Source organism: Streptopelia decaocto (genome assembly GCF_964273445.1).
Source record: "Streptopelia decaocto genome assembly, chromosome: 1".
Lineage (NCBI taxonomy): Eukaryota > Metazoa > Chordata > Aves > Columbiformes > Columbidae > Streptopelia > Streptopelia decaocto.
In genome coordinates, this window is record NC_138663.1 from 96,008,699 (window position 1) to 96,012,890 (window position 4,192).

General features: G+C 41.1%; 1 protein-coding gene across 1 annotated transcript in view; it reads right to left on the reverse strand.

Moving 5' to 3' along the window:
• The window catches only part of CRLF2 (cytokine receptor like factor 2), a 47,318-nt gene extending 44,504 nt beyond the window's left edge, over window positions 1-2,814 (reverse strand). Inside the window, exon 1 of the mRNA XM_082071787.1 lies at window positions 2,753-2,814. The gene's annotated coding sequence lies outside the window, so the exon portion shown is untranslated. The remainder of the gene's footprint in view (window positions 1-2,752) is intronic.
• Between the last annotated feature and the right edge of the window lie 1,378 nt (window positions 2,815-4,192).

Genomic DNA, 4,192 nt, shown 5'->3' on the forward strand with positions numbered 1-4,192 from the left:
CTCTCCACATGCATATGTGGAGAGGAACAGAAATCAATCTATCTGCAATGCACTGCCCAGGATCTCATCAGGTTATGCCTCTTGAATGGCAGAAGGTGAAATCTTATTGACAGGAGCTTTGTTCACAGGAAAGGTGAAGAGAAGTGCTTCATTCACAGGGGCAAGCCAGCTGAGCTAAGATTTTGTGTATACTTAAGTGTTTATTGCAGTACTGAGGATGGTACAGTTTTGCTTTCAGATAATTATACTTCTTCATGTATATATTGCGCATTAATCCACTATTGGAGTATAGGTGTAGGATAAGATTAGAATAATATTCTTATTTTAAGGAAAATATTATACTATTTTGTAAACAAATTGGTCAAGTGTTTCTCAGACAGGTCCAGATATTGATTTTTTTGTTATCAAATTTATACTTTAGGATTAATTTTCCATATAACTGATAATATTCCATTTTGTGTGTTGTGTGTCTGGAGGTTGCCATGTGCATGTGAGCAAACTGTGGATATTGACTGTGGTGGATGCACTCGAGCCCCCCGCCTCATTCAAACCAGCAGCAGCTTGTTCCAGGCTCCAGAGGAGTGAAGGGCCTGTGTTGCAGCCAGGCCAAGAACTCCTGCCAGGAGACCCACAGGGAAGCAGAACGGCACTGAACACCGGTGGCTTGTGGGTGCAGGGCGTCTCGTGCAGACTTTTCCTACTGTATGCAATTTGACTACAAGTCAACCACTTCATTCTATAAATACAGCAGCCTGGATGAGCCCACTCTGAGATCTCCCTGCTAAATAAGTGAGCTGTATCGCAATGGTTTTACTACTCACAGGTCAGTGGATGAGCCCAATTCAAGTTCAATATTAATCATTTAGCTTATGTAGATGCACACTAAATGTGATGGATTATTTAGAGACATAAGGTCGTATGATTTTTAGTATACTCTTAGATTCACGTTACTTAGTGGACTAGATTTGCTAAAATTTTAAGCTCATATTTACCAAAAGCAACTGCAGACTACACTAAACACCTGCAAGATAAAGTCTAGCTTGCATTTTGCTGGGAAAAATGGAACTGACGAGAAAAACAATGATCCAAGGCTAAGTCTTCTATGCTTAGGTGGACCTCTGCACAGGTACCCAGCTGGAGCCAGCCCTTTAGCTATTTTACTCCATTAAATTTTTTTCTGATAATTTGTTTCCTGAAAGTCTGTTTTGCGTGTGGTTAAGGGCCTCGTCTGAAAGTTTGCCACTGGAGCTTTAAAAATAAGCTCCAGAACGAACGGTTATCAGGGAGAGAAGAATCCTGACAGTTTGCACCACGACAGACACAGACCTTGCCTGAGAGGTTGCCTCCAGAGCTCCAAGGCACAGCCCCCAGAGTGAATGGTTATCAGGAAGGGAAGACACCTGAAAATTTGCTTCGTGAACAGATACAGGCACCTGGAGAGAAGGTAAGCAGCACTTGGCTTGACATATTTCCCCCATGCAGTAAATAATAGAGGGAACCTGACACCAAACTATTTTAAGTCGCGCTTCTCTCTAAGAAATCTAAACATTGATCTGCAGCAAGCAGAACCCCAAATTTCTCCCCCACAACACTGACTGAAACCAAGGTCTCTTGTAAGCAAAGCAACTTTAATTTAGAAGAATTATTCTATTTTCAGGTAAAATATTAAAATTACTTTAATTTATGGGTCCTCTGTCTTATTTTAAGTCCTGGCACTGGCTGTGGGCTTCAAACACTGCAAGACAAAACTATATAAAATATATGTATATAAAATATATTTTAAGGAATTATATAATATTCACTGTGACCTGATTTCACTATACGAGGCCTGGATTCCAGATGTGTTCGGTCAATGTGTGGTACTTCTTTACCCCACTTAGCTCACATATGTTCTGATTCTTTCATTATATCAGTTTTATATCCTGAATCAAGAAAGGTATTTGTAAGTTCATGACACTTATTTTCTAAATGCCTCCTGTAATGATTTTTAACTGAAGTAGTAATTCTTCCCCCCTCTTGAGAAAACATGTCTGGACCATGGCTGACAAGATAAACTGCCTTGTCTAACCACAGAGTGGGTGTCCGACCATCCAAGATAAAAACAAATATGCTGATTGCTGCTTTTCCCATTTGCACTCAAAACAGAAAAGGAAACATTACAGGAGTTGTCATTACTGAAACTTGATTCAGTACCTGATATCTACCATTCCTCTCCTCCCTGATGATTTGCATAGGCATCAGGCTGACAGGTACAGGGGGAGGAGCATGGATGTTCAAAGGTATGACCATCCTTAAATTTTGTAAAAAATACAATGCAACAGAAAAGGTAACACTACCTAGTAAAAATTACTGTTTTCTCCTGAGGTTATGAACTTGTTCATATGGCAAACAAACTCAATGATTGTCCACATACACACACACACACACACACAAAAAAACCCAAACAAACAAACAAAAAAAAAAAAACCAAAAACAAACAAACAAACAAAAAAACCAGAAACTTCTTGCAAAATCGAGGCCATGTATTTCTTCTCTTGTAATCAAATAAATACTGTCCCAACTAAGAGTTAAAATAATCTGCCCTGGTTGTGTACCTCAAAATGAACACCAACTCATGGAAATGGAAAGAAAGATTTCTTTAAAAGGACTGGGAAAAATAATTAGCGATGGTTGGTCAGTTCTGAACTTGAATTTCTCTGAGTTATACTTATTTAAACAATCACAATACAGATGAAAACTTTGTTTTTTTTACCTGGTCTGAAGTCTTCTCCTTTTGCTAACTGCAAAGGAATAAGTCCATCACATTAAAAGACATTATGTCTTCACACGTGTCTCTTCTTTATGGACAATGTCTTTTTACACAATGCAGTGCCTCAGAAAGTTTTGGGGTTTATTTCTGAGTTTTAGAGAAGCCTTGTGAGCTTCTGCTGCTGTTTCTAGAAATATTCACTGCTTCCGCCTCTCTCATGACCACTTCAATCAGATGTTGAATAGCTAGCAGGAGATTCGTATGAACAACTGATCTTCAAAGGCATTGATCTATGAGACAGTACTTGGAAGTTGTTGCAGCATTACGAAATACTAACTCTAACTCCATTTTAATCCAAGTGGACTTCAGTATTAGATCATATAGAATGACTGGCGTTGGAAGGGACCTTCAAAGGTCATCTAGTCCAACCACCTGCAATAAGCAGGTACATCTTCAACTAGATCAGGTTGCTCAGAGCCCCGTCCAGCCTGGCCTGGAATGTCTCCAGGGATGGGCCATCTACCACCTCTCTGGGCAACCTGGGCCAGTGTTTCATGACCCACATTATAAAAAAAATTCTTCCTCATGTCTAGCCTGAATCCCACCCTCTTTTATTTTAAAACCATCACCCCTTGTCCTGTCATAACAGGCCTTTCTAAACAGTCTGTCCCCATCCTACTTATAGGCTCCTTTCAAGTAGCAAAAGGCACAATAAGGTGTCCGTGAAGCCTTCTTTCCTCCAGGCTGAACAACCCCAACCCTCTCAAGCTGTCCTCATAGCTGAGGTGTTCCAACTCTCCGGTCATCTTGGTGTCCTTCCTCTGGCCTCTGTCCAACAGGTCCATGTCTTTCTTGTAGTGAAGGCTCCAGACCTGGATGCAGAACTCCAGGTGAGGTCTCACCAGAATGGACCATGGGGGCGGAATCATCTCTCTTGGCCTGCTGGCCATGCTGCTTTTGATGCAGTCCAAGATACAGTTGGCCTTCTGGGCTGCAAGCAGACTGTCAGCTTATATCCAATCTTTCATTCACCAGTACCCCCAAGTCCTTCTCTGCAGTGCTGCTGTCAATCCCTTCATCCCCCAGCCTGTCTTGATACAGGTTGCCCCGATCCACGTGCAGGACCTTGCACTTGGCATTGTTGAACCTCATGAGATTCACATAGGCCCACTTCCCAAGCTTGTCCATGTTCCTCTGGATGGCATCCATATTGTCTGAGGTGTTGTAATTTTACCAGACTGCAGATCAGAAATAGAGACAAACTGCAAGGTACTGCTTTGCCTTTGTGATCCAAAGATCATTTTAAGAGTTGCACAATATCAGAGCTCAAAATACTGCAAGTTATTGGACTCAGACAAACTCTAGTATCAGCCATTCTTAGATCTGTCAGAATATTGTTCCCTTCATAGAAAGGTGACTCTTGCATGAAAATAAAAAAAGGGG